This window comes from Peromyscus californicus, unplaced genomic scaffold (genome assembly GCF_007827085.1).
Source record: "Peromyscus californicus insignis strain IS unplaced genomic scaffold, ASM782708v3 Scaffold_4__1_contigs__length_199733344, whole genome shotgun sequence".
NCBI lineage: Eukaryota > Metazoa > Chordata > Mammalia > Rodentia > Cricetidae > Peromyscus > Peromyscus californicus.
Window position 1 is genome coordinate 97,140,947 of NW_026294562.1, and position 21,559 is coordinate 97,162,505.

A 21,559-nucleotide genomic window follows, 5' to 3' on the forward strand; every position below is an offset into this window, starting at 1 on the left:
CTGCATGACATTTATGTTGGTTTTGGAGATGTGCACATTGGTCCTAATCCTTGGATAGTCAGCAATTTGTCCAATTAGTCATCCCCCCAGCACCTGCCTGATTTTCTGACCTCAGATTCTAAAAGTATGACTTTCTTCTCTCATCTAGCTCCCTCTTCCTTAAAGCTACTAAGATCTCCAGCTTGCCTGCCGTTGTTGCTTTTTCACTCAAAGCTCAATAAACCTGGATTCTTAATTTCTTTATGAGATTAGTTACTTATAAACTGGACCCTGCACTCCTTAGTGACACAACTAATGACCTACAGAGGAACAACATTAAACTCCTCCCATCAAGAAGGAGAACTTGGACGCTTGCCCTGCTGAGAGTAAATTCAGCCCCTGCCCTCAGATAAAGCACCCTGTCTGTACTGTAGCTGACAGTCTGCAGCCTTGCCTCCTCCAGGAAGGATCACATTCTCCTGCACTTCTCTCTGGAGCAGCCACCTGGCCTCAAGGAGACAAGTAAGTGGAAGAGTAGGTGGGAAGTGGGTTGGACAGATAAGTACAAAACAGAATAAACAGAACAGACAATGCTAAATAGAAATTGATGGGAAATTTAAGGGAGCTGTTGGAGAAACAATAATTATGGCATGCTGATGCCACAAACATAATTTGGTACTGACTCTAAAGTTCACATTGCCAGCTGCTCCACTGAAAACATGAAATGAAGCTAACCCTGATGAAAACAGACTTTACTGTCTGCGACTTCCATCTTCAAGAGTTAGTGATGTTAGCCAGGCGGGGGTGGCGCACGCCCTTAATCCCAGCACTCGGGAGGCAGAGCCAGGTGGATCTCTGTGAGTTCAAGGCCAGCCTGGTCTACAGAGTGAGATCCAGGACAGGTGCCAAAACTACACAGAGAAACCCTGTCTTCAAAAAACGAAAAAAAAAAACAAGAGTTAGTGATGTGGAAGAATGTTATGTAGGCCCAGAATAAACAAGAAAACCTCTCACTGGGCAGTCTTCCTCATCTAGCAGAGTTTCTTGTTTTCTTACAAAGTTTATTTGGACCTGAGATCTTTACATGTTGAAGTTACATTTTCTTTTCAGACGAACACATTGCAAGTGATGAGGCAAGCTGAAGTGAAGGGTGGGGAGACATGTGCCTCTCTTTAGACCTTAGCATAACATGCAAAAGAGATGGATCATTAAAAGTTGAGGGAAATAACTTAAGACAGAAGGCAAAACAATAGTTTCTGCTCCTTCTGTTACAGCATGATAAAGCAGACCTACAGTGAAACCTAGCCATTTGAAGGAAGGAAGGGAGGGAGAACTATCCCCATGACTTCCCCATTTTCAGAAAGCTTGTAAACATTAATGAGACAATGTTAAGTCCAAATTTCTGAATACTCTTAAAACTATTACACTAATAATAAATCCAAAATTGTAAGAGGATAACGGACTTAAAACTATTACACTAATAATAAATCCAAAATTGTAAGAGGATAACGGACACATGCAATAAGCAAAAAATAACTTGATTATTTGTATGACCAAATAAAATCAAGACCACATGTAAAGAGAGAGGCATTTTTGAAAATTTATTGCACACAATGGAAAGGGACATTTACAACAGAAAAAACTAATCCAATAGTAAGGTCTGTACTATAAACATATTATAAACACCTCAAAAGCCATGGAGAAAGAAATCTTTTCTTATATTTTTAATATCTTGTTGTTATTGTGTTGTTTTTGCATGATGGGGAAAGCTTACTTGCCACACACAAGTGGAAGTTAGAGGACACCTCTGTGAACTATGTTCTCTCCTTCTATATTTATGTGGGTTCCAGGGATCGAATCAGGTTGTCAGGATTATGTGGCAAATACTCACTGAACCATATGGCTGACCCAAAACAGGATCTTTCTTATATGGGAGAATAGACATGACTAGGAAGAGGCCAATATGGGCCAATCAACTACTTAGAGATTGCTTTCCCTGAATTGACCTAGGAGAGGGAAAGGAAGAGTTTGTTATAGCCTGTCTTTGGTGGAGGGTCAGACAGAGTTCAGGAGCTGCAATGCAGATTTTCATTGACTATTTGGCATTTAACAAAAAATCATGAGTAAATAATCACATTAATCTTTTATGAGGCAGTGAACTGGAGTTTTAATGGGCAATGTCTGGCCTGTCTTTAGTTAAAGGGTGTTGGAGCAGACACAGAGCTCTTCTAACTCTTACATAATTCTTTGTTTAGTATTTTAGTTTTTTAATTCACTTAGGAAGGAATTTCATCTGTCAAGAGTAAAACTTGACACTAAGGATCTTACCAAGGCTTAGGATAAAACCCAGGGATACAATAGTTCCAAATATCTTGGCTTAGCATCATGTTAAATAAATGGATAGTGGTAAAAAAAGATACAGGGTTTTATTCTACTTGGCCATGCTGGAATGAACATATACAGGTGAACCAATGGTCCTTAAATGTATCATCAGAGTATTGACATGGGAGACTTAGAGTCAAAGAGAGAGAGAAATGTATGCATAATTGAGCAGTCCTGGTCTGGTTGTGGTTCTATACATCATGGATCCATCAATGTCTCAGCTACTAGAAGGTGGTCACTCAAGCAATGTTGTCCCATAAATGTTAAATTGTTCATCTATTCACCCGTCACAGAGAATAGAGCACGACCATCATGAAAAGTTCTCCTCATCTAAGAAGTAATTAGTTCATCCCGTTGAGTTTTCCTCTTCTGGGAGTCAATGTTCCTCAAGAGGAAATGTTAAGAGCAATACTTACATCTGCATCTTCAGCCCAAGTACAGACATGCAATGAAGGCAGAGGTGTCAGACTTTCATCCTGCTTCAGTTACTTTGTAGGCAAAAGTGAAGAGATAATGTTTTCTTAACAAGGGAGGTATCTAAGTCCACCAGCACCACCAACTGGGAGACAAGTGTTCAAACACATAAGACCATTAAGGACATTACAGACTCAAGCACACAATAGATGTCTTGGTTACCTCCATCTTAGTTAGCAAATATAAATAAACCTTCAATGTCATCTGTATGCAGATGTTTCTGTGAACATAAGTTTTCAACTTTTTTGTAAAAATACTAAGGGATAAGATTGATTTGTTCTATGATGTGTGGGGCATTTATACACCAACCCCACAGTTCCCCAGAGTTTTCTTGAATGAGACCAGCAGGAAATATTAGATAGAAGGATTTAGATTGTGGAGATAATCAGATAGAAAATAAAGGATAGCCTGAGAGGGCCTGGAACCTATTCCAATGGGCCCTTACTGTCTCTGCCCTAAGGCATTTATAGAAACGCCAAGGGGTGGAGCAAAAGAACTCCCCCCAAGCACAGTCAAGTGCAGACCATTTCAGACACCTGCACTCAGGCCCATGGTCCTAATCGTCCTCTGTATGAGGACCTGCTGGGTAAAGCCACGAGGAACCTGAAAATGGACTCCCACAGGCCCCCCTTTCTTTCTTTCTTTATATATATATATATATACTTGTAATTAATAGCTTACAGCAATCTCCATAGCTGTTATACCTCCCATTATGGGAGCAGAGGATGATAAAGATGGCATTTATTTTTTGGATTAGATCCCAGGTGACTACAGCAGTCTTAGCTGCATCAAGCCCTTTCTAAACCAAAAACTTAATGCAACTGCAAACTTAAAGAATCCCTTAGCTTCATCATTACCATTAACAGGTTAACATAAATATTGCTATACAGAGTCACAATTCTCCCAATCTTACAACTCAAAGCAAACTCTTAACAGAACCATTTGAATGAACATAAATGGTGCTACATATAGTTAACAATTTTCTCACTCTTACAACTTTAACTCTTAATAGAATTATTTGAATTTTCTTGCTAACAGAACATAGGAAAAACTTCTGATGTTTACACAAACTTAAATATCTCCTTAACTTCAAACCAGGGTGCATTAGTATGAATAAGTTAACGTAATTTCTGCAAACATACATTCAACCTTAATTCACTCATAATTCCTCCTTTTCTTTATAAATTTTTTAAACAAAACCTCAAACCTAGTTAGAAAAACCCAAACAAATTCCTACAAACCCATATTGAAAAGCAATATTCTCATTCTAACCATTAATACTTTGAAAACTTTTAGCAAAACATCCAAAAGCAATTTCTTTTTTTTTTTTTTTTTTTTTTTTTTGGTTTTTCGAGACAGGGTTTTCTCTGTGTAGTGTTGCGCCTTTCCTGGAACTCACTCTGTAGTCCAGGCTGGCCTCGAACTCACAGAGATCCGCCTGGCTCTGCCTCCCGAGTGCTGGGATTAAAGGCGTGCGCCACCACTGCCCAGCCAAAAGCAATTTCTTAATAAAACTCTTTACACTTTAAAGTAATCTTAGTATACCCATTTGCATTTCTTACTAACAAAACATAACATTAATCCACTCAATTTTTTAATTAAATACACTAAGGAATATTACTTCTACCTTTTCTTTATATTTTTTAAAAAATCTCAAGCTTAGTTAGAAAATCCAAACTTTTCCATTTAAACAGTTTCATTTGTAACAAAACCAGTTCCATACATAATTCCACTTTTACATAAACAGTTCCACAAAACAGTTCCATTTTTAACACAGAACAATTCATGAATCACCAGCATATATGCATACACAAAACTGCATCTTGAGTCTAGGTAGAAACAATAAATTTCTTCATTTAAACAGTTACATTTCTAACATAAATAATTCCAGAAAACAGTTCCCAGGTCATTACTATAAGTAAACTCAAAATTGTCCCATTATAATGAAATCACTATTGTTCATTTCATTTCTTAAGTCTCAAAATCCAAATAATAAATTCTGGTACTAGCCTTCCAAATATGAAGACATCCATAACAAAAATCTTTTTGTAGTTTTATCTCATTTTTTTTAAGTTCAAAAAGTTCAAAAAAAGTAAATTCTGGTATCAGACTTTCACTTCCAAATATGAAGAGATGTTTTACAACCAAAACTTTTTGCAGTGAACATTTTAGTTCAAACAAGAGTCTCTGCAACTCTTGTTCTCAAGCTGGAGACACTTTTAGTTACAGTAACATTTTTAACTGCACCGTTTTTTATTGTTAGCTCAGGTTTTTCTGCGTTGATTTTCCATGGATCTCAGATCTGCAGATGCCTTGTGCTGGTTCTGGCGTCCGCTATTCTTAGCTTCTTAGTGGCTTCTAGAGCTTTTAAAACCACTCAGGCAGGGCAGTGGTGGCACACGCCTTTAATCCCAGTACTCGGGAGGCAGAGGCAGGCGGATCTTTGTGAGTTCGAGGCCAGCCTGGTCTGCAGAGTGAGATCCAGGAAAGGCACAAAGCTACACAGAGAAACCCTGTCAAAAAAAAACAAAAAAACCACAAACAAACAAAGAAAAAAAAACCAACAGACTGCCTGCTTTGCAGTCTACCAGGACAACTAACTTCTGTGTCTCAGGTTCTTTCACCATTAAGCATAGATTCACACTTAATATTTACACTTTTTTACAAACTAACATATAACATATCTTGCAAAGCATTTAGACTCACATTCAATATTTATACTTTTTTACTTCTTATATTCTTATTTAAACTTACATTTACAACTAGCATCTTTACTACTTACAAGCTTATTACCATGTGTCCTAAAACTACCTTAGATACTTCTTGCAAGCTTATATACTTAAAGAAATTTTTATAGATCTATTTTACAAATTTATATAGGGTTACCATTAGCATATATCTAACTTAGTAAACACCTAAAGATTTCTTAACACTTAGAAGAGATTTAACGTTTTCTAACAAGACAGAATAATTTTCTACTTCTTACTCTTAATTATCATCACTATCTCTATTAGAAAGATTCTCTCAACTAGACAGAGTACACAAATCATTTCTAAAGTTCAGAGCTTATAGATAGCTTTGATATTCTAAAAGTTCTTGAAAAACAAGAGTTTAATTCTTTAATGGCTCTCTTAACTTTGGGATTTAGTGACTTCTGTTGCTATGCATTTCAGATGTTTTATAACAATTCTATTAAGAGCTATCTCCGTTTACAGCAAACCCAAAAAGAAAGAAAAGAGAAACTTTGTAAAGAATATTCTGTTTCTGAATTGCTTAACTGACAACTCAGTCAACTTCCCAACAGGAGAAGATAGTTGTCTAAACTGGAGTCAGGTTCCAGACCTGCAGCTTTCAGCAGGTCTGAAAACGTTGTTGAAACGTATTCACAATTGTTTCAAACTCCTCAGGAGTCTGGAAACCCCTTTATATTCCTACTATCCCCAGACTGCAGGATGGAACTTCAATATCAAGAAAATTGATTTAGTTGCTTTTTACACTCATACTCTGATACAATTTTCCCCCTTCTTAATTTTTTTAAAGCTGTATTTGCCATGAGTTCTCTAACAATGGTGATGTTTCTAATAGATTTTTATTAGCCCAATATTTTCAACAAAACTGCTACTATTTAAAGGAGTCAAGAACATAGATGTTCTTTCATGAAACATATCCTTCATTAGCTTACTCTGAGGAAAAGCATTTTCTTTCTTTCTATATTTTTATTTTATAATTAACTTAATTTCACATATCAGCCATGGATTTCCCCATCCTCCCTCTTCCCACTCCCCAGCCCTCCCCCTAATCCACCCCCCATTCCCACCTCCTCCAAGGCAAGGTGTCCCCCGGGGAGTTAGCCCAGCCTGGTAGACTCAGCCAAGGCAGGACCAGTCCCCTCCTCCCTACACCAAGGTTGAGCAAAGTGTCCTAGATTAGGCCCCAGGCTCCAAAAAGCCAGCCCCTGCACCAAGGACAGGTCCCAGCTTCACTACCTGAGGGCCTCCCAAACAGTTTAAACTAATCAACTGTCCCACTTATCCAGAGGGCCTGGTCCAGTTCCATGGGGGCTCCTCAGCCATTGGTTCACAGTTCATGCGTTTCCACTAGTTTGGCTATTTGTACCTGTGCTTCATTTTCATGATTTAGTATTTTCACTTCATTAGCTTTGACTCCTGATGCTATCATTATTAGCAGCTGTGATATTTAGCTTTGATTTCATAAAAGGAACTTTCAGGTAAAGCAACTGTTTTTTAAGACAGATTTTCTGAAGTTTGTTTCCCATCTATAAAGCAGTCATTTCTTTTTGAATGCTTGTTTTTCCTTGTCTCCTTATTAGATTTGCAAAGGAATTACTCATTGCAGGCTATTTTTTCAAGAGGTAAAGAACTGTAATTTCCCATAAATTTCTTCATATCTAAAACAACGTTCAGTGTATAAAGTGCTTTCTCAAGGATTTTAAAGTAGCTTGTTTGCTCTTATAGGTAGTTTTTGTCTGATCTGAGTTCAAGAGGTAAGATTAAGCTTTCTAGCATTTCTTCTCAAAGCAACTTCATTCTGAGCTGAAAAAAACAGTTGGTATGGACATCTTTACCTGAAAAACATTTCCCAGAATGCATTTCTCTTCATCAGCTCACTGTTACAAGGTAGCTTATGGACTTCATTTCCCACAGTTCTCTTCAGGTCTGAGAGCCAACTTCTAGTTCTCTTTTACCGGTCTTACTTTCCTATTGAAAAGTCAAGTTTCTGCTTTCAGCACGGGAGATTTGAACCAAGCGTTTTATGTTTTCAGCTACGGGACATTGGGAGATTTCTCTTCACTTCTCTGCTGTGGGATGGTCTGTATGTCAAATGTGTTGCTGATTGGTCAATAAATAAATCACTGATTGGTCAGTGGCCAGGCAGGAAGTATAGGCGGGACAAGGAGGAGAAAAAGCTGGGAAGTGGAAGGCTGAGTCAGAGAGACACTACCAGCCGCCATGATGAGAAACAGCATGTGAAGATGCCGGTAAGCCACGAGCCATGTGGCAAGGTATAGATTAATGGAAATGGATTAATTTAAGCTGTAAGAACAGTTAGCAAGAAGCCTGCCATGGCCATACAGTTTGTAAGCAATATAAGTCTCTGTGTTTACTTGGTCGGGTCTGAGCAGCTGTGGGACTGGCGGGTGGCAGAGATTTGTCCTGACTGTGGGCCAGGCAGGAAAACTCTAGCTACACTCCTCAGCTGGCTTTAATAGATGTCTCTCTCCTTCATCAGACACTGGCCCCAAATCAGAACCACACCTGTCTCATCAGCATGCATTTGAGGTGGGCATTTCTGATAGCAACTTTCCTGGGTGCTTGTGTTTTTCCTTAGCCAGTCAGTGAAAAACAAAAGCATTTACAACAGAGCTTTTCCACAGCTCCTTCAGAGAGATTTTTCTCCACTGTGATCTTTATCTCATTTTGCTTGTTCCTTCCCCCCTAGATGCAGAGCTTCAGATTTCTCAGGCTGCAACTCTGGCTCTGCTCCTCTGCTAGCTGCCTTTGGAGGTAGGGGCTTTTCCCCCACAAATCTGCCTCAAACTCCAGCAGCTTCCTGGGGAGGAATCTGTCCCTTCTCCATTTCTTCTTCAGAGAGTCTTTTTCCCAGACAGTTCCCAGTTTGGTCTCAATTTATCCCCTCTGCCCCAGAAACATTTCCCAGTGCCACAGTGACAGCTTTTCTGCTTCTGAAGGTAGGGGCTTTAGTCAGTTTCTGTTTTGGGGGTCTGTGACGTTTGTGTTCATAAATCAAGCTTAGCAAGGGAGGTTTTTGCCATATCTAAGCTTGCATTAGGACAGGTGTTTTTCCCTCAGGCCTTTCACCTTACCCAGTCACCCAGTGGGTTTGCTTTTGGCTGGGTGCTCAAGGACAGAGCTTATGCCAGAGGGAATCACCCCTTAGGGCTACATTCCCTCATCTCACTGGGAGTCAGTTTAAACAAAGCTTTTCTCAAAAAGATGCTTTCTGATAGAAAAAAAAAAAAAAAAGCTTTACTCCTGGATACTTCTCTGTGCTGCCCTGGCTGGGCTCTTTCCCCAGACAGCGTTCTGACTCAGCAGCACAACTGCTTCAGACACAGTGCAGCTTTACTGTTTTCCCAGAAAGGTCCTTTCTCTGATAGAAAAGCTTTTTTCAGATTTCTTTTTGCAGCTGTGGACTCTGCATAGTCCCACCTAACAACCCGGGACTTGCAGGAAAGCAGACAACTGTGCCATTCCCATTGGTTTTAACTTTGTTCATTAGCAGTTTTCCCCTGGGTCCTGCACCTTCCTGCCTCATCTGTGCACTCCAGGAAGTTTACAACTGCAGGAACCCTAGTATCCCCAAATACAATGCTAACAGAGTTGGCATCGCTTCAGGGGATATCTGTGTTAGGACGATTAGGAACACCTTTTCATAGACCTCACTCAGGAACAAAACCCCTGATGCCTCAGTTCAGTTGTAAATGAAAAGCTTGGCTTTTTTGCTTTTCCCAGGTAAACAGTTTCCTGCCATATTGGGTTCTTTGTGGTTCTTCACCCACACTCTCCCAAGCGTTTCCCTCAGGGTACTCTAACCCACTGTCTTTTACTAGCTTGAAGAGACAGAGCTTAGAAGATGTTTTAGGAACTCCATCCCTGCCTCCTGCTTTGCAAGGAGGATTTTTCTGGCTTGAAAGAGAACTTAGAAAGGTTTTGCTGTCTTACAAAGTTTGTTGTTTTCCCTTAGAGCTAATCACAGGTGATTTCCATAGTAATATCTTCAGGTGATTTTAATTTGTCCTGAGAGAGAGTTCTGAAAGGTTTAGTTTTTAAGTTTTTAAAGAGAGCTTTTATTTAGAGAAAGATTAGAGCTTTTTAGAGAGATTTTTCCCCCAAGTGTTTCAAGAAAAGCTTTTTAGTTTAAGAAAAAGATTTGTTTTTCCAAGAGAGAGACAGACCAACTTTTTCCAAAACTCCCAAACTTTAAACTTTTTGGCTTCCCACACCCACATCTTTGCCTCAAAGAGAAATCACTTTTCTCCTGCCGCTTGGACTTAGCATATCAGCTGTCCCTAGGCCAAAAGCTTCCATAGGAAACTTTTTTTCTGCTGGATAAGCTCAAAGAAGAGCCTTTTCACTACCCATAAAGCTCAAAGACAGACTTCCCCGCCCCAGTTTGCATTCATAGCCCCCAAAGCTAGGAAATTGAAGAGTTTCTCTGTCTAGTTGCCTTACTTAATTTTTTCTACATGATTTTACACCTCTAAGCTTTTCCCACACTATATTGCTACACTCTAATTCCTTATTTTTCAGATAGAACTTGAGAAAGAGACAGAAGATAGAAATTTTGATGAAGAGATTTCTGTGCTGCAGCATCAAACATCCTTCCAGTCCATTTCCTCCTTTTCTCTTGAGAATAAAAACTCCTGCCCCTTATTAATATTCATATTCCATTACAACACTAGACATGTTCCTTTCCACTGACAGGGCCTAACTCACACTTTAGCCAAAAACTCTGTAATAAAGCTATTATTTTCCTTTGTCTTTAGTCCCATTACTTTGTTTTAGTCCCTGTTCATTTGTCTTTAGTCACTTTTTTTCTTTTTTCTTTAGTCCCTGTTCATGGTGGGATTCTGTGGGGCATTTACCCACCAACCCCACAGTTCCCCAGAGTTTTCTTGAGTGCGAGCAGCAAGAAATATTAGATAGAAGGGTTTAGATTGTGGAGATAATTGGATAGAAAATAAAGGATAGCCCTGAGAGGGCCTGGAACCTATTCCAATGGGCCCTGACTGTCTCTGCCCTAAGGCATTTATAGAAACGCCAAGGGGTGAAGCAAAAGAACTCCCCCCAAGCACAGTCAAGTGCAGACCATTTCAGACACCTGCACTCAGGCCCGTGGTCCTAATCATCCTCTATATGAGGACCTGCTGGGTAAAGCCACGAGGAACCTGAAAATGGACTCCCACAATGATGAATGTTTAGTTTTGCAAAACCCAAAGTTTTCATAAACGGTGTTAGCCTATTTGAATCTACATGACTTGCTCCACTTACTCACAAGCATTGAGTATTGTCAGGAACACAGATGTTATTCAATTTAATAATAGTAAGATTTCATGATTGCTTTCACTTACATTTTGAAAATGACACATCATGTAAAAAATGTTTCCTAAGCCTATAAGCAATCCATAAATCTTTGTGAAGAGCTTGCTAGAGTCTTTGACCCAGTCTTTAACTGTGCTACTCAATTTCATGCTATTAGTTTCTAAAGGTTGTGTTCTGAATGATACTACTTTATTAGGTATTTTATATTTTCTCCAAGCCTATGGATCAGCTTCCAGTTCTCTTCATTTGGCCTTTTACAGTGCAGAGTTTTTTACATTGAGTGAATTGTATTAGTCAGTTTTCTATCTCTGTGACAAATATTGAGAAAATCAACTTAAAGGAGGAACACTTGATGTTGCTTATACTATCGGAGAATTCAGTCCATGATCAGCTGGTTCCATTGCTATGGTTCTGTGATGAGGCACATCACCACAGTGTGAATGTGGAACAGAGCAAAGATAATCAGCTCCTTATTTAAAAAAATACACAGACAGGCAGACAAATAGACCAAAATAAATGAAGAAGAAGAAGAACAACAATAAAAAAAAAACAAGAAAGAAGAGGAAGGGGAAGAGGAGGAGGGGAGGAGGAGGGTGAGAAAGGGGGGAGGAGAACAAGAACTAGAACTAGAACTAGAACAAGAAGAAACAGAACACACTGTTCAGAGGCCTGCTTATTAATGACCACTGTCTTCCAACTTGGCCCCACATCCTAAGACTTACATCATCTCCTACTAGGAACATCAAATGAGTCATAAGCCATTAAGCATGTCACTTTGGGTGGCAGTTTAGAAACAAATTGTAACACTAACCAATCAATGCTTTATTCCATTTGGTCTGTATCTAAAATGTTACAATCATAGCAGGATTTCATCTAGGATTTCTTCTATTTTACTTTTGAAGAGACTGGAGATTTATGCTTTACATTTAAGTCTATGTATATGCCATTTAAACTTTTTTCTTTTTTAAAAAATGATTTATTTATTCTTTTTATGTGCATTGGTGTTTTGCCATTTTTCCTGCATTGATGTCTGTGTGAGGGTGTCAGATCCCCAGGACTGGAGTTACAGACAGTTGTGAGCTGCCAGGTGAGTGCTGGGAATTGAACCCAGGTCCTCTGGAAGAGCAGCCAGTGCTCTTAACCACTGGGACATCTTTCCAGCCCCAAAACTTTTGTTTCATTTTGTTTTTATAAATATTTGTTAGAGTTTTTTTCAGTATTTCATACAATATATTTTGATCCTCTTTATCTACTTCTGCCAACACTTCCTGTCACATCTCTATACTCTACTGACTGAAATTTGTGTTGTCTCTTTTTTATTATTTTTATTTTTTCCAAGCCCATCAGGTCCAATCTGTGTCAAGAAAAAACTGTTTCGCTGTAATTATCCAGCATGTCTGGCTCTTACAATCTTTTTTTCAAATCTCCTGCAAGAATTTTAGAGCCATGGAAGGTGGAGGTATGAGATAGATGTCCCAATTAGGGCTAAGGACTTTACAGTCTCTTGTTTTCTGAGCCTTGATCAGTTGTGAGTCTCTTTTTAAATTGTTGCCTACTGCAAAAGAAGCTTCTCTGATGAGACATGAGTGATGTACTAACCTGTGTATGTAATGGTAAGTCAAGAGTCAGTTTAATAGGGATGAAGCTCCCAAGCAAGTACCAGCTTGGTCTACCCATGTTCTAAGACTCGAGTGTGCAGCATCTTCGAAAAAAAAGGTCTTATTATCAAGTTCTAGGTCAAAAACAGGAGAATTGACCATAACTTGTAATGTTTGGGGGTTCTATAAGACCACTCTAGTCAACACCTCCAAAAAGGGTAATGTAGTTTTTTCAGTTTTATTTTTTGCCAGCCTGTGGTGTCTAGTAGAAGAATGATCACCCACTTACAGAGTAACTCCATTTTAACTCTTTTTAAATATGTGCACATACACATTTTAGAAAGCATCTACAGTAGTAGATTTCCTAATGACATCTTTGAAGGATCTTCAGTGTTAGTTATCCCTCCATATATTCCTTCTCCATCCTGCCCTCTCATCACCCACAGTACTTATTCCACACACACAAAATGAACTATTTTAAATCAATGTGTTGTATCTCCCCTCACTTTAAACATCACCCATGGCCTCTTATTAATTCCCTAAAATTCACACATCTACATTGTAGATGATAATAAATTTCATAAAGATATTTCCATTCAAGTATATCATTTAATTTAATAATATTTTGAAAGATTTCATGTTATGGGTCCAAGGAGTCTGTCCTTTTCATATACTATGTATTAAAAAAGTTATTAATGCCATAGGCAGACAAGCAGACAGAAGCATAGCAAAAACTCTAAAGAAATATCAGGACCACAAGGCAGAGTGAAGGTCCCTTCTCATACATTTTAGAGAAAAGGTTAGGTCCTATAAATGACTGAATGGCAGTCCATAGTGCATGCTTGCAGTCTGGCTATCTCTCATTCCTGGTTACAGGGAAGGAAGTTAAGTCTGAAAGCCCAAGACCTATATGCAAAATCTAATTGAGAGTGGAAAGAGAAAAATTTAGAAAAACAATTTAATGAAAAAACTTTGCAAAATGGCCCTATTAAATATATTCACTCCCTATATCATATCCCTTCTCCACTTCCTATCACCTTGTCCATTTTATTATGCACAAAATTTTCTTAAGATTTATTTATTTTTAGTTATGTGTATGAGTGTTTTCTGCATGTGTGTATGGACATTGCACACATACCTAGGGCTTGTGGAGGCCTGAAGTAGGAGTAGAATTGTTCTCCTTCCCCTGGCCCCCAGACTACCCAGCCAGCCTGTGGTCTTAAGACCCAGGCGAGAACAGAAGCTAGGATATAGGTGGCTGTGAGTACATAGGAGAAACGAAAAGCTTCGAAGTCTGTGCCCAAGGCAGTTTCTTTATTGGGGTAACAGGCTAGTTTATATATAGCTTGAAGACAAAGAAACAGATGAAATACACCTAATTTGCATACACGGGTCATAATGAGGGCAAACAGGCATTATCAAATACCAAAGAATCCCTGTGCAGAGTGGGTGTGGGGGGGGGGGAGTGTACATCACAGCAGCAGAGGTGGTGCATCCCGTAGTTTATCAGCTGACAGGATGTCAGCAAAACAACATGGATTTGCACCGGCTTTCTGGGGAGTGGGGAATGGGGGAGAAGAGGGCGGTAGGAAAAGACTTGTTGGCTTTTGAAATGACATGATCTTTTGTCCCTATGAAGTGGATCCAGGTTTTTCAACGCAAGTCAGGAATGAATGCCTGACTTTTACTATAAACTGTTGAGAGATTTCCATGTGCAGGCATACTCCATGAACTCATTTGATTCTGGAATTCCACACAGGATCTTGTACAACTGGAGTTACAGATGCTACAGGGTATGCTGCCCTGTGGGTGCTAGGAACTGAATCCAGGTCCTCTGTAAGAACAGCAAGTGCTATTAATCTCTGAGCCCCTCCACACAGTTTATTTCTACTTTTATTTCATATAAATTACATATTCATATATAAATTATTTCATTTATCTATGTAAAATCTTGACCCCATAAGAGAAAGAAAATATATTTTTTATCTTTGCTGAGCTCATTTTATTGTATACAATGGTTCCTTCTTTATCCATTTTCCAGAAAACAACATAATTTTATTCTTTATAACTGAATAAAACCACATTGTGTGTATATGTCATATTTTTATTATCTATTCATTTTCTGTGAATAAGATGTTTTTCTTTATTTCATTCTCCTCAAGTTCATTATTAGTATTTAGAAAATTACTGGCATTTTTCATGCTCATATAGTACCCTAATACTCTATAGATAAGAGGTAGATTATTGAATCTACTCTAAAAGAGAGGAGGGGGAGGGAAGGAGGGAGACGGGCGGTGGTGGCACATGCATTTAATCCCAGCACTCGGGAGGCAGAGCAGGTGGATCTCTGTGAGTCTGAGGCCAGCCTGATCTACAGAAGATCCAGGACAGGCACCAAAACACCACAGAGAAACCTGTCTCGAATAAACCAACAAAAAAAGAAAAAAGAAAAAAAGAGAGAGATAGATATAATAGGATAAATGGGTAGATTATTGACTCTACTCCAAATAGAAAAAGGAAAGATATAAAAATGATAAAAGGTAGATTATTGAATCTACTATGAAAAGAGAAAAGAGAGTATATGGATATAATAAGATAAAAAGGTAGATTATTGAATCCACATTTAAAAAGGAACTACTTGTTTTAAATATTTTACATTGGATTGGATTTTTGTATATTGTATACAGTTTTGGAATGGACTTACTAAAATAGGATAAATAGTGAAATTTTTGTCTGAATTTGTCAAATGTTAATGGACTGGACATTGTGTAATGTATATAATGGAGTTTTTTGTCTGAATCTGTCAAATGATAATGTAATTCTTGACTGTATATATTGTATATACCTATTGTAATTATATATAGTTTTGGATATAGTTTTCTTACATTAGTTATAAGCTTCTTTTATTATTTTAGACAAAAAGGGGAAATGTGATGATATTGTGTCCCTCTAATATTGTGCATCCTAATAAACTTATCTGGGGTCAGAGAACAGAACAGCCACTAGATAGACATAGAGGCCAGAAAATGGTGGCACTCACACCTTTAATCCTATCACTTGGGAGGAAGAGATCCATCCGGATCTCTGTGAGTTCAAGGCTGCACTGGAAACGACCAGGCATGGTGACACACACCTTTAATCCCAGGAAGTGATGGCAGGAAACAGAAAGATTTATAAGGCATAAGGACTAGAAACTAGAGGATTTTTAAGCTTTTAGGCTTTTAGCAGCAGTTCAGCTGAGATCCATTCTGGTAAGGACTCAGAGGCTTTCAGTCTGAAGAAACAAGATCAGATGAGGAGTTGGTGAGGTGAGGTTAGCTGTGGCTTGTTCTGCTTCTCTGATCTTTCAGAATTTACCCCAGTATTTGGCTCTGAGTTTTTTTATTAATAAAACCTTTTAAGATTAATCTACAATACTCTGCTGAAAGTGTTTTTCAATTAGAAAAGTTTTATAGTGGAGATTTTAGAGTATCTGATGTATAGACTCATATCATCTGTAGATAATAAAACATGGATTCCTTCCTTTCTTTTTTTGTACACCTTATTAATTTCTCTTGCCCTATTACTCTGGCTAAGACTTCAAGGACAGGCTAGGCTAAGCTGTGGTGTTCAGTTGGTTAGGTGTATGTCTTAGTTAGGGTTTAGGTTCCTATGGTAAAGCATCATGACCAAAAGCAATGTGGGAAGGAAAGAGTTTAATTCATCTTACAACTCTGAGGTCACACCCCATCACTGAGGAAAGCCAGGACAGGAACTCAAGGCAGGAACCTGGAGGAAGGAACTGAAGCAGAGGCCACAGCATAATCCTGCTTACTGGCTTGCTCAGTTTGCTTTCTTATGCAACCCAGGACCATCAACCCAGTAGTGGCACTGCCTACAGTGAGATGCCCTCCCACATCAATCATCAACCAAGAAAATGCCCCACAGACCAATCTGATGGGGGTATTTTCTCTATTGAGGTTCCCTTTTTCCAAAAGACCTTAGCTTATGTAGAGTTGACAAAAGCTACTCAGAACAATGAATTAAATGCATGTTTTAAAATTTATGATGGGTTTATCAGGACAAATTCCCTATTGTAAGTAAAGGGTACAGTATCATCGTATCTCTGTTGATGGGTTCAACTGATACTTTCAATATCCTGTAGGAAATGAACACTCTTGTCTCAGTCCTGATTTTAAAGCAAATACTATTACTTTGTTCTCATTTACTATACTGTTGACTATATGTTTCTCAGATGTGCCCTTTCATATGTCCATGTATGTTCCAAACTTCCCACCTTCTATCTTGGCTACAAGCCTTGATATACTGTTTTGTCATTTATCAACTCTTTTGGTTTCCCACTAAATTTTTTAATTAATTATTGGTCTTTTCATCACCAATATTTTATTTTTTTTCTTCCTATTTCCTCACTAAAATCCAGTTTCATATCCTGTGTTGATATCCTTCTTTCAATTATCTGATTCTATTCCTTTATAATTCAATCAATTTATGTCCTCTTTGATTTCATTGCATGTTCTTATATTCACTCTTTGGAACTCTCAAAGCTTTCATCCAATCAACTCTCATTGCCATCTATTACTGCTGAATCGGTCATTTTTAAGCATGTCTATAGTTGGTAAATTTTTGTGCTATCTTGAATTTTCATATTTCTTGTATTTCTGCATTGGTCTTGTATTTCTGGAATTAGTTTCTTGCATTTTAAAAATTATCTATATGCTTTTAGTTTCAGGAATGACTAGAATATAGAGTTGCAGTATTATTTCTCTCCACTGAAATGGAGGTATAGCCCATTAGCTCAAACATCAGTCTATATGTTCAAGTCAATGGTTATGATATACAGCACTACTATGAGAGTAATGTGCTAATGGCATAAACAACCACAACTGATAGGTAGGACCAGTAAGAAAAATTATCAACTTCTAAAAAATTAATCCCTTCAAGTCCAATAACTTCTGGAGAATAAAGAAACAAGATTGCATTGTACCTTGAATGTTTAATGAACACATGTGCACAAATATGGTTGTTAAAAAAGGAAACATTTACCATTTTGCTCCAAACAGTAATTCTAGCCGAAGAAATGAAGAGAGGAAAGTGTCCAGAAGAAGAAAGCAGTGAGACTTGGAACCAAAGGAACAGCTGGCATTGGAGTTACAAAAAAAAAAAAAAAAAAAAAAAAAAAAAAAAAAAAAAAAAAAAACAACAACAACATGAAAGTAGCCCCTAGTCTGAGGCTCACTTTTTGGCATAGGTTAAATAGTGGTCATTTACACAATCCTACACCAAAACAAGATGTATCTGGAAAGCTTGAAATTAAGAGATATTGCATGTTTGTGTTTGTGACATTATTTAACATTTTTGTGCAACTGAATGGGACTATCACAATGTGTGTGCATACTATTTCATTAATAAAATTTTTCAGGTTTCATTGCAAAATAATACTAGGTAACACACTAAAAGATAACTTTACCCATCACTCTACTGAAGTTAAAATCTCCTTGAATGAATAAAAAAGAAATTATATAGCATTGTATATACTAAGATATTAGTTTTGAAGGACATGAGCAGAAAAGAGTAACAGTTAGTATTGGAGCAACACCAGAGGAAAACACTGGAGAAGGAAAAGTAAATAGAAATAAACTGAAACAGTAGAAACAACACAAGTTTCAGGACAAAGCTAATTCAAAAAATTATTAAAACTAGATACTAAATAAGGGAAACATAAAAGTAATGACATTGAGCAGGTGTGCAGAGGTTGACTCTATGTGGTCACTCATCTGAACACAAATACACAGGCTATCTTTAGGAGGTCGCTTGCCTAAAGAGGAAGTATAGAATCTGACTCTTTACCGTAACTGATTGTGGGCATAAGTATGGATCCTTTCTGTAATCTGTCTTGCTTTTCTTTCTTTGGCTATATGTCTTGATTTTTGGCTTAATTTGTATTTTAGTAACAAAACACAATGCCCAAGAAAACACAATGAGTATAGTGTTAATGTGGTTCCCTCTTTCTCTTACAGTCTCTCTCTATCTCTCTCTCTTTCTGTCTCTCTCTTTCAGTCTCTCTTCCTCCCTCCCTCCCTCCCTCCCTCCCTCCTCTTCTCTTTATCTGACACTGAAAGTGCAATGAAGACTTTGTAGGTATTCTGTCTTTTTTTATTATTATAAATGATAAAATTACTATACAAAGTAATGGGTTTTGTTCTGTTTTTCATATAGTGTCAGTATACAGTGTTCTGATTCTCTGCCATCTCTGTCTTCACCCTTTATTCCAATCAGTATACATACACTACTCTGTACTTGGAATGGAAAATTCTCTGCTTGAGGCTAAAACTTCTGGAATGGACACTGGGCCCTATCCTTTACATTGAATTCTAAAGTGTTTCCATTCCATCTTTGCTACTGAAATCAATGTTTCCTCTCTTCACTCATCACAGATTATCTTTCTTTTCTTTTTCTTTTCTTTTTTTGGAGTCAGGGTTTCTCTGTACAGCTTTGCACATTTCCTGGAACATACTCTGTAGCCCAGGCTGGCCTCGAACTTACAGAGATCCGCCTACCTCTGACTCTCGAGTGCTAGGACATAAGTCATGTGCCACCACCGCCCAGCTCACTCAAATCATAGGATAACTGCTCTTCAGCTATCCCTAGTTTGTTTCAACCAATTCCAGTATTGTGTGACAAGGTGTTATTTGTCATCAGTCCAAAATTATGTTTCATTTTAAGTTTTAAAGACAGGGTTCAGTGTTAAATTTTCTTTTTACTGTATGTAGCTTTAGATGTGTGTTTCCACTACCATGTGCTGCAAAAGATTTTCTATCATTTCTCAATGGTATTGCCTTTGATCTTTTGTCAATGAATCACTGGTTCTATTTCTGTGATTATCTTTCTAGCCCTACTATTGTTTGCCATTCATCCCTTAAAGTTCTTCCATCAATACTAAATATCAATGATTGGTTTATCTTTGTATTAAGTCTTGAAGCATTAGTCCTCTGTTTTTCCTTAAGTGTTGTAATGGTACTTCTGTGTATTTTCTTCTTTCAAGTGAACATCATAGTCAGTTGTTTAGATATTTAAAAAATAAATGGAGGGGGTTTGTTGAAAATTCACTGATTTTATATGGATCAAGTTAGGGACACTTGGGGTGATAGTTATTATAATCTGTCAATTCAACTGAATTAAAAGATGCCTAGCTTGGTGGCATGCATATATATAGTCTGTGAAAAATGCTGAACAGAGACTGCACTGCAGGTGACTATGGTTGAACTACCTAGCTACTGTCACATAAGCCAATCTAACAAGTTCCTTTTTATAATATGTGCATGCATATACTGTATGGATTCCTTCTCTCTAGAGATAAAACCCTGCCTAGTGCAAATGCAATTTTAACAATAGGAAACAGAAAGTATTGCTCCATTACTTTACACATCTTTAACCTGCTCCATCAAAAGTTTGTAGCTTTATTCCAGAAAATTTCATATGTATTTTATTATGTTTGCATTATAAACTCATATAGATATTAATGTGCTTTTAATTTCATATCCCACTTATTCTTTGCTAATAGAAGAGGATTTTTCATATTTTTTAAATTTATTCTTCTGTAATATATTACATCCCAATGGGAGTTTACCCTACCACCAGTCCTGACAGTTCCCCTCTCCTCTCTCCCTCAGATCCTCTCCTCCTCTGTTTCCCTTCATAAAAAAACTTGGGGAAATCAAGTGAGCAAAACATAACAAGTTACAATAGTACTAAGCACAAATGCTCATATCAAGGCTGCCAGAAGCAACCCAGTAGGAGGAAATGGGTCCTGAGAGCAGGCAAGAAAATCATAGACAACCCCCACTCCCACTGTTAGGAATCCCACAAGAACACCAAGGTAAGCAACCATAACATATATGCAGAGGACCTAGCTCAGACACATGCAGGCTGTGTGATTGTTGCTTTAGTTCCTGTGAGTCACTATGAGCCCGACTTAGTTGATTTTGTGGGCCATGTTCTCATGGTGTCCTCCAACTTCTGGCTCCTACAATCCTCCTTCCCCTTCCTTTCCTGGGTTCCTGAAGCCCCACCTAATATTTGGCTATGTATCTCTGTATATGCTCTCATCAGTGGGTAGATGGAGCCTCACTGATGATGACTGGGCTAGGCACCAATCTATGAGTATAGCAGAAAATCATTAGGAATCATTTCATTGACTTTTTTCTGGCACTTGTGTTTGGTTCTGTCCTAGGTCTGTTCCTGGTGATCCAGATAGTGATAAGCATGCTCCCCTCTTGTAGTGTGGGTCTCAAGTTTGACCAATCATTGGTTGAACATTCCCACAAGTTCTGTGCCACCATTACCACAGCACATCTTGTAGGGAGGACAAATTGTAGGTTGGCAGTCATATAGCTGGGTTGATGTCCCAGTCCCACTGCGGGAATCCTTGACTGGTTATAGAAGATGGCCAGTTCAGGGTCCATATCCCCCATTACTAGAAGTCTTTGCTAGAGTCATCTTCATTGATTCTAGTCATCTGTCCTAGTACTCTCCAGCTCCATACCTTCCTCCATAACTCCCCTCCTGATCCCACATGTTCCCATCACCACATGCTCCCAGTCCACACACCAAATCTACCCTATTCCCCCTTCCTAGGGAAATCCATTCATCCTCCCTTGAGCACTCCTTGATACTTATAGCCTCTCTGTGTCTGGAATATAGCATGATTATTCTTTACTTAAAAGCTAATATCCATTTATAAGTGAGCACATACCATGTTTGTCTTACTGGGTCTGGATTACCTCAATCGGGATGATTTTTTCTAGTTCCATTCTCTTGCCTGCAAATTTAATGATGTCATTTTTTTAACAGCTGAGTAATACTCCATTGTGTAAATGTACCACATTTTCTTTATTCATTTTTCAATTTAGGGACATCTAGGTTGTTTCCAGTTTCTGGATATTGTGACTAAAGCTGCTACAAATGTAGTTGAGCAAGTGTCCTTGAGATAGGATGGAGTGTTCTTTGGTGCAAGAGTGGAGTAGCTGGGTTTTGAGGTATATT

The 21,559-nt window shown here is 38.2% G+C and overlaps 1 protein-coding gene across 4 annotated transcripts in view; it reads left to right on the forward strand.

Annotated features, from left to right (window-relative positions):
- The first annotated feature begins 391 nt into the window (after positions 1-391).
- The window catches only part of LOC128094249 (interferon-induced very large GTPase 1-like), a 31,450-nt gene continuing 10,282 nt past the window's right edge, over positions 392-21,559 (forward strand). For 2 of the 4 annotated variants that reach the window (XM_052712475.1, XM_052712477.1), the window contains exon 1: positions 392-501. The gene's annotated coding sequence lies outside the window, so the exon portion shown is untranslated. Of the gene's footprint in view, positions 502-6,744; positions 12,007-21,559 lie in introns of those variants that run through there. The other 2 variants (XM_052712476.1, XM_052712478.1) reach the window with 1 other exon arrangement.